The sequence below is a fragment of the Gallus gallus genome, chromosome 12 (assembly GCF_016699485.2).
Source record: "Gallus gallus isolate bGalGal1 chromosome 12, bGalGal1.mat.broiler.GRCg7b, whole genome shotgun sequence".
NCBI lineage: Eukaryota > Metazoa > Chordata > Aves > Galliformes > Phasianidae > Gallus > Gallus gallus.
Genome location: NC_052543.1, coordinates 9,555,300 through 9,565,060, shown reverse-complemented (window position 1 = coordinate 9,565,060; position 9,761 = coordinate 9,555,300).

Sequence of the window (9,761 nt, the reverse complement as noted above, 5' to 3'; positions counted from 1 at the left end):
AGTTTCTAATCACTCCGAACTCAAAATACCGAATCCAGGTAAGCAACTGTGTGCTATGAGGGAGGAGAAAGCCCTCACTTAACTGCAGGTGTGCAGCCTTTCCTAGAGGGATGGGGAGCAGCAGCATGCAGTTAGTGCAGCAGTCGGTGCGGTGCTGCCTGAGCCATCCTGACGTGTGGCTTTGTGTGTGAAGAGAGAACTCCATTTTATGGTCACTGGAATCTTTTGGCTTTGTCACATCAACTTAAGAGTTGATTATAGATGATGATATAATTAGGAGTGCAGCAGTGTTCAAAAGGGAGGAGGTTATCTTAAAAAAAAAAAAACCCAAAACTCTGTGAGTTGTGAGGGATTGTGTCTGATTTAGGATCAATATAAAAAATGTAAGAAAGCAGATCATCTTTTTTTTATCTGCGAGTAAAGATCTCTTCTGAATCTGTCATTGATAAGTATCTCTTTGTGCCTTTACAGTACAGAGTTGTCATGTGTTGGATATATAGAACGACAGGGCTGTCGCTGCTTGAAGGGAATCCAAAGGCCGTGCTGTTCCCACTTGTGAGTGCTGACTGAAGGCAGCAGGGGTTTAACTTTGGCTTTGTCTCGGGCCATCTTGCAGTTTCAGCTTCCCTGTCTGCTGGTTTTGCAGAGCCGGGGTGATGCCTCTGCGGTGATGCTGCTTTGCAGGTTGCACGAGTGTTTGTTTTTCCATTCTGCACTTACACATTTCTATGTAATATATTACAGTGTCCTCTCTTAAATAGCCTCCACTTTTTTCAGGCTACTCACCCAATTTGTCAGGATGACTTAAATCCCAGTCCTTTCCTCCGGCGTACTCATTAACACCTGATCTAGCCAGTCATCAAGATCATTAATGAAAGTACTGAATGAGATTAGCTTGAAGACAGACCTCTGTAAACCCTGCTTTTAATATATCCTCCCAAACAGCATACTGGTGATAACGACCTTTAGCACTCTCCCTACAGCATCGTGTTCAGGCAGTTGAAAGTTCTGTTCTGACCTGCAAGACTGCCCTCACTGCATTGACTCCTTCTGTGCTATAGGCACAGCCCGAAATCTGAGATATCTCAGACACCCGGGTGCCCTTTGTCCAAGCCCAGTCTGGGTCCAGTTCCAACCCTGCAGCTCTTCTCTCTTGTCTTAATCACAGCAAACTGTGTGTATCTGTTGTGGCAGAGAGGCTGCAAGATTTGCAGATGAACTGAACAATAGTTTGGTGGCAAAGATGAATCCTTAAAAGGGTTTTTTTCATATAGAAATTAATAGGGGATTTCACTTCAGATGGGTGTTCTGCCCCATTTCAGTAATATGGTATTACCAAGTGCGATTAAAATGTTTTTTCCTAATATTTAATAATCAAAGAAGACCGTTGATAAGTTTTCCCTCCTTTTCTGGCCTTGTAATATAAACGTAATAAATTAATCAGGTAACGTCATGAGGGGTTATGGGATTTCAGGCCATCTGAGCACGTAGCTATGAGGACACTTTCTGCACCTTTGCATGCAACAAATGAGTTACAATGCAGAGCAGCCCAGCTTCACCCATGTGCACTGTGAGGCAAACAGTTCCTGGCTATGTTTGCTATGGCCTGAGCTCTGGGAAGTGCTCTTTCACTCCATCAGCCCTACTGCACTTGCTTGTTTTTTTCCCCTACAAACTGAAAAAGAGGAGGGAAATGTATCTTTGCAACCACGCAAGCAAGAATTAGCCCAACTGTATTTTACAGGTAAACTAACAAATAAGAGCAATCTGAGCAGCCCCAGGGAGCTGAATTTGTTTGCCGCTGGGCTGTTCTATCTGCAGCTGGCATCGGTGGAAACCTGAGTGCTCCATTAAAAGTCGACAACCTCTGTTTGCTGGGGCACGGGGCAAACAGAGCCAGCCTGTTCTGCAGACAGACTGACTGCCTTCATCCACCCCCCCCCCCCCCCAACACCCTGCTGGTGATGGGAAATGATGGGACTGGAACAAAAAGCTTGAAACTAGGACTCTGTACACTTACCCTGTGGCCGTTGTACCAAGGAGGAGTAGTGACACAAGGTTGGTTTTCAGGGGCAATGTGGGAAATACGCCGAGTACAAATGAGGGCTGGGGCTCATCTGCAGGTATTGAGAGGAATGGAGAGTACATAGTGCTGATGTATACCCCACATAGTGAACCAGGAGGTGCGCATCTGAAACATCAGGGATTGCATGAGACCACTCGAAGACAATGGGAACAATTTGATAAAGCATCCACCTTTCAGCTGTGTCCATTGGTTAATGCCTTTGGCAACCACGTACTCCTCCCTCACCTTCCCCAGGATGCCCAAGCCTATGTCCTACAGCATTACCTTGCAGTAAGCAGGGCTGCTAAAACGATGCCTGGATGCTCTTGCTGCTCACCAAGCAGAAAACTGGTGTGTGTGTGTGTGTGTGCGTGTCTATGTCTCCATGGTGGAACAGAGTTAAGCTGCACCTCAAACACTTGGCATTAGGGATAACTGACATGAAAATACATTGATTTTTTTTTGTTTGTTTTTTGAAGACACAACACTTCAGCTAAAGGTCAGTGTAGTAGCGCACAGGAAGTACACTGAGCTTCGATGGTATCACAGTGTGAAGGGAAATGGATGGTGCTAACCCAAACACAAGGGAAGTGGTCTTTCCACTCTGAGTCTACAGATATTTGAATGGTAAGTTTGTCAGTTTTCCTGTGCCATAGCATGCGTCTTTACCCCGTCCTTGCTGCTGTCTGTCCTGTGTTCCAACTCCTGTTTGCATCAGCAGAGCTCTTTGGTGCAGCCAGTGACTTGCTGTTCCTCACAGACTTCAGGCTGTGTTCTGTTAATTAATGTTTTTTCGTTACTTGCCCTGTTCTTTTGGCATCTGAGTGTGTCAGCCGTTCAGAAGTGACACCGGTGTTCTGGAATTGCTGAGGGTTTGGGCACAATCCTGCTATCCTTTTACGTTTCGTAATACTTGGAATTGAAACAGCGTGTAGAGGGAGTGTTCCTCTACCCAGCTGCCTGTTGTTCATCTTCAGTTATTCTGTGACCTCTTGGTAACAGCCAACATTGCTCTAAAAGCTTGAGCACAGAAATGAACGCTGTAGTATCCTTTTGTTTGTAGCTTTCCACCAGGTGGTAGGGACCTAGATTGAAGCATTTCTCTAATTACTTTCTGAAGGTACAGGTGGTGTCCCATGAGCGGGATTTTCAGAAGCAATAGCCTTAGCCATACTCTGGTGGAAGTCAAAGTGAGTTTATGGCTGACTTCAGTGTGACGGGCATGCCCACACCATCATGCTGCACTGCATAGCTGTGTGAGTGGCACTGGTGATCTACAGAAGAGTTCTTCATTGCACTATATGGATGTACCCAGAATTAGGATGTTTTCCCCAGAACTGCAGGGATTGGGCCTCCTAGTTCGTGGGCATTCTCTGATGCCAGGATAGCTATCCATAAACCTCTTGAACACAGTAAACGCTGGCATCCCCACGGAGCAGTTAGGAAGGGAGAAGGGCTGGGAAGGGTAACAGACAAGCACAGACCATTAAATGCATTTGGATGTTGTGTTTTGGTTATAATAGTGTTTGAAACCAAAGGATAATCCTCTGCAAAAACAGGGCAAGGATGACTCCACAAGAAGAAATGCTCTTAGCTTACAGCTTGTGACCCTGCTTTGTGTCATTTGTCCATGGTGTTGAGCTGCACGAGAATGATCCAAAGCAGTTGTGTGTTGAATGAAGCAGTACGAGATCCCACTAGAAGGGATCTGTGGTTGTGCCGTACTGCTATGCAGAAGTCCTGAAACGTTCTGCTTCTTCCCTGGATGTTCTGGCTAGTCTGAGGTATGAGGGGATGCTTGAGGTCTTACCTTTTTCACGGAAGTTTCTAGAATCTGCACGAAGAATATAAATCAAGGTTTGGGGTGGTGGAGTGGGTGGCAGGAATAGGGTACAGCAAAGCCACGCAGGTGTTTTTGTTGGTTTGTAATTAGCTTTTAAGCCCTCTCCCTGCACCATGCATAGGTCCAAGTCTACTGTGTGGCCTTGTGGATTCTGAGACATCAGAGGCATTGGGGTACAGAAGAAGCCCAGTGACCTCAATGCATTTTGAATGCTGTCTGTTGGGTAAGTGGATGTCTTGTCTTTACGGTTTGAGCTTCAGCTACTTGTCTGGTCTGACAGTGACAGACATCAAGTTGCAGTGAGTGCCTCGTGGTACCAAGAGAGACAGCTGGACTTGCTGTTGAGCTTGATGGTCTTTGTAGGTCCCTTCCAACTGAGTTACTCTGTTCTAACTGTGTTTGGTTTGTGCTGTTCTCTGCCTCCTGTTTCATGATCAGTTCTCTTTCTCCCATCACTGTTTTCTCTGACATTCTTCTCTTGAAGAGGTTTTGTGTCTTACAGTGCACAAAGAGCAGAGTTGGAGACGGAAGCAATGCAAAACTCAGATATGTCCCCATCTCTCTTCAATCTGTTTATCTTCCACAAAGGCCAGATAGTGAATGACATTCATATAAACAGTGGGTAAAAGACCTGATGTGCACAGCTCAAACATCCTGTCATGATCTGGGCACATGTACTTGGTTGAAAAATAAACACCTATCATGTATAAACATCTGATGTGTACTCCTGGTTAAATTTCATGTCCCCAAGCTGCCTTTTTGTTTTAAGATTTGCAGTTTATTCCTCTATTTCTCCACCATCCATAAAATGTAACCTGTTTTTGCTTCTACTTTGTGATGCTGCTTGCAGTTTGGTTTCTGCTGTAGACAAGTTTACCTGAATGCAAGTTTTTGTGATGTAACAAAGAGTATTTTAGGGAAATACTTTGCCTTTCTCTTTCTAGCTGTGACCCAATGAAACTTTTTTACACAATTTAATCTTGTACAGCCTCTTCCACTCAATACAGCTGCGGGAAAGGACAGTGTTTTAATATAGAGAGCCAGGTAGGAAGGACCAGGCTATCATTTGAGTTTTACAATCTCCGTTCTTGGAAACTTTTTGAAGACCCAACTGGACAAAGCCATAAGCTACGTGGTCCGAGGTAAGTGTCAACCTTGGTTTCAGCAAAGCTGGTGCTAGATGGTCTCCCAGTGACTTCTCTAACCAAAGTGCTTCCAGGAGTTGGTGTTAGATTTGTGCAGCCATGGTTAAGATCAGATGTTGCCATGCTGGCATTGGTGTAGCCTGAAAGAAAAGCAGCAGCTGTCAGTGTTCCCTGGGAGCTGTTCAGCTTTGTGCTTGGTCTCTCACTCTTGTCAGAAAGCAGCTGGGTGTGGGGGCCTTCACAACACATCGTGTTGCTTCCTAAAGGAGCTTGGAAGCAGACCTGGTAATGAAAATCCATCTGTGCAACTCTCAGGCTGTGTAAAAGAAAGGACTGGAAGTTCTGTTTGCTTGGGAAAAATTGATATGGGCCTAAATAATAGATATGCATGCATGGAAGTAATGTGTTGACCGATAATATGGAAAGCCCAGATGGTGCTCCAGCATGAGATATCCTTTCTCTTGCTGTCTTGTCTGTAGTAGACTACAGCAGTAAAAGTTTCGGCATAAAGGCCAGTCAATGTGGTGGTCTCGTGTGCTCACCTCTTTTTGGTAGAGGAATATGACAATATCTCAGAGCCACGTTTCCAGAAAGAACTCCATTTCAGGGCAAGGGGAAATGTGCTCACCCACGTTACTTGAGGCGCAACTCATGTGGCCAAGTCCCTCAAACCTTTTGCTTTCTCCCACCACTGGGGAAGCAAATGGCAAGCCTGTTTCGGGAGGTGCTGATGTTAGAGGGGATCAGGCTTTGAGCCTGAAGATCTGAACTGACAACCATTTTAGCTTGTAGAAAAGCCTGGTAAAATCTCTACTAGAGGCTGACACGCACAGTTGACAGTTATGTCCATGAGAAGAAGTTTGTTTTTACTACGAGACACATCGTGAGTGCTGTTCAGCCCTCGCTGTCTCTTTGCCCTCCTGCTATCCTCAGCTCTTTTCAGAAAACTTAGATTTATCGCTCTTGGATCGTCTGCCTTGTTCTGGCTTTTAAAAATAAAAGCTTTTCAAAGGGCCTTTGGAACAGGCGATGTTATTTTTGGCTTAGGGTCTTAGTGACAGTCGCTGCAGAATTAAAACTTCTAATTAGAAAGCCAAAAAAAAATGCAAAGGAAGGAGAACATCTAGCTGCAGAATTAAGGTGGATATTTTAATTGCCTCAATGACATGCAGTTCAGGTCCGTTGCAGGATTTGCTCTGCTGCAGAAGATCAATATAGAAAATGATTGCTGCTTCCCATATGTAAGCTAGAACATTTTAATTTCAAAACCTCAATCTAGCATCTCTGCCAAGATGCTTGGGTACTGCCTCAGTAGATGCAAACGTCCTAATAAGAAACATGTAGGATTTATACAGATGATGTGAAAAGAGCAAGATACCAGGAGAAAGTAGTAGTTACAGATGGCAAGGGAAAGGTTATAATAAATAGACGCAATGGAAATATGAATGAAGGTGACCTCTCTGACTTTGGATTAGATATTCTCCTTGGGTCCTGTATTTTTTGTGTGGTTTGTTTCCCCCATGCCAACTTAATGAAAATGGCTTTGAGATTATCTACCAGAAGGGTCTGTGCTGTAAAGGAAGAAGGTGTGTGTCTGCAGGAGTTCTAATGGGCTCCTTCCTGGTTGGAGTGAGTGCTGTTTGACGCTGCTCGGTTTCTCTTTATAGAACGATAGAATTATTAAGGTTGGAAAAGATCTCTAAGATCACTGGGGTTTGGAATGTGATGATCTTTGAGGTCTCTTCCAACCCAAGCCAATCTATGACCTAGATTGCTAGGTCCAGCTATGCACCTACCACCCAATATTGCCCACTGACCACGTCCCTCAGTGCCACATCTCCACGATTCTTGAACGCCTCCAGGGATGGTGACTCCATCGCTCCCTGGGCAGCTGTGCCAGTGTATCACCACTCTTTAGGAGAAGTTTTTTGCTAATATCCAACCCTTATTTGGTTTCATGCTAGGCCATGGCCAGACCCTCAGAGTGGGCGTTTCTTTCCATGGTACCCATCACCAGAGAGGGAGGCGAGGGTGTTCCCATGCTTGTTTGTATGCATTTGGTTCTCCTGAACACCTCTGAGGTCCCAGCTGTGTTTTCTGCAAAGCTGCTTTGAGAAGGGTGAAAGAAACAGAGAAAAAAGGAGATGATTGGCAGTAGCCCTTTAGATTTCTGTTGTTAATACGCCAGTAATAAGATAAGCCTTATCTTTAAATGTTCATGGAATCGAGACTTTGATGGAAACAGGCTTTTGGGTTAATATATTTTTGATAGATAAAGCAGAGTAAAATGGAAAGATTGGGGGAACCTGCAGTATGTGGAGAAGGACGTGTTTTTCCTTGAAATCTTTCTCCTTGCACGCTATCTGTGAGTGCTTGGCACACGTATTAAATGTGTGTTGGTAAATGTGCACTCTGCATGTGTTCTGGGAGGAGGCCCATAAATGGACATTCCTTCTCTGAGTTGCAAAAGCAGATCTTTCTCTCCTTCTACCTCAAGTTGATCTGACTTTGCCAGGTATATAGGATGAGAGGTGATGGCCTCCAGTTGCACCAGGGAAGGTTCAGGTTGGAAACTGGGAAACGCTTCTCCAAAGGAGTGGTTGGGCACTGGCATAGGCTGCCCAGGGAGTGGTGGAGTCACCATCCATGGCGATGTGTTGCTGAGGGATGTGGCTTAGTGGGCAGTATTGGTGGTAGGTGGGCAGTTGGACTAGACAGTCTTAAAAGGTTTTTCCAACCTTAACGATTCTGTTTGTAAATGGGTACAGGGAAGAGGTAGCAGTGCAGCATGGATTTTGCCTGTCCTGGAAAGGAGCTACGTGCCACCTTTTGGAGGAGTTTGGGCAGCCAAATTCTGTTGGTTTTGTTGTCCAGGGGAGAGGTTGGATGCTGTGGTCATGGAATGAACTTGAACTGAAGTACATTAATGATCTGCTTTAGAGAAAGGCACAGGACAAAGCCAGGTGAGTGTAAGCAATCACGCCCTCTTCAGATATACTTGCAAACTCCCACCCAGTCTGACAAAGCATGGCCATATATTGCTGCTGGAGTACCATTCTTAACTGCTCATGAACGTGGCTTGGCAGGTGAGGGGCACGTTTGAGAGGAGGGCTCCAAAGTCTTTGGAGGCAGAGAAAAGTAGTTCTAAAAGTGCCTAATTCAGGTCAACCTGGGAGAGCAAGAGAGACAAGCTTTCATTTGATTTCATTAAGTCTTCAGTGCCAAGTTAAGGTTTAGACTTCTCTTACTGCAGTAAGATTTCTTGAGCTCAGTTTGAGGTTCTGCTTGTTTTTAAGAGGTTATAAATTAATCTCCAAAAATGAGACATAACGCAGCCAGGGCTGGAATCAAATCCAGGCAAATAATTGTTCAAGAAATAATTTAGCTCTCTGTTCACGGACCAGACTACAAATGTAATAGGGTACAAATTCCTCATAGAATCATTATGTTTGGAAGTAGACCTGTAAGATGATCTAGTCCAAGCATCCACCTACCACCAAAATCGCCCACTAAAACTCTCATGTGTCCTCATGTATTTACCATGTATTGCAGCCTCTCACTGAGTGCTGATGTCTTGGTTCTGGCTTGGTGCTCACTTCTCCCTGGCTGTAGTCATGCTGGAGGTGCTTCTGCTCTCAGCTGTGTCCATTGGTGCCTGCGGACCCCATCCACAGCCACCAGTACTTGCACCATCCTGAATTTAGCTTCCTTTGAGCAGTTTTCAATGGTGAAATTCTACCACTAGGAACTAAATGCATTGTGGAAACCCATGTGTGTGTGTTGGTTAGAATGTATTTGTGTAACTTGTGGACCTCTATTTAATAAACGTAAAACAACTGTCTTGAATCTAAGAAGCTATCTAGTTGCAATTAGTTCTTGTTTGCTAATTAATTACCAACGAATGATTAAAGACTTGTTTACTGAGGTTTAGCAGCTATCGAGGACACACATCTAGTACTCAGGGGATCTGCTATGCAGTAACTGGATTGTTGAATTAAATTCTTACTGGAGACCTTTAAACTGCGACTAAAGGAAGATGCTCTGCATTTGGGGTTTCCTCCAGCAGCTCGCCCGTGTCCTCCTGGATTGCTGGATTCAAGGTAAGGAAAAACAGGTGCTCAGTGCTGCAGTGTTGGTGGAGCAGCTCTGCTCCATGCGCTCCCAGTGCTGTCTGTAGCCCATCAGACATGTTTCATCTCATCTCTTCTCAGCTGCTCATCACGTCTTACTCCAAATAGTCTGCCATGAATGGAGTCATTTTTTTCTGCTGAGATTTGTTTGCAAACTGGCTCTTGCTTCTACTTATAGACTTCTTTTTTTTTTTTCCCTTTGTCTTTTTAACAATTTGAGTGGTTTTGTCGAATCGCTTCAAGTCTGTGGGTTTGTTTGCAGATTTAGTCCCTGTGTTTATGGTCTCTTTGGTCACCAAAACCCAAGTTTCTGCTTACCACTTGATGAATGAGAGCAAGATTTATGGTGGTAATTAGTGGTTTTTACGGGTAACCAGCTTAAAGAGGCTTGAGAAAGCGATGCATTGGCTGCCTGCTCACAGCCGAGCTCTTCAGGTGTGTGGGGATGTGCAGCCAACGTCACTTGCTGCCTCTGACAGCCTCACCCTGCACGTTGGGGACAGACAGGAAAGTTAAACGCCCGGATTCGCGCCAGCTCTTGGTTTACCAGCAGAAAGCTGTTTCCTATAGACTGGTGT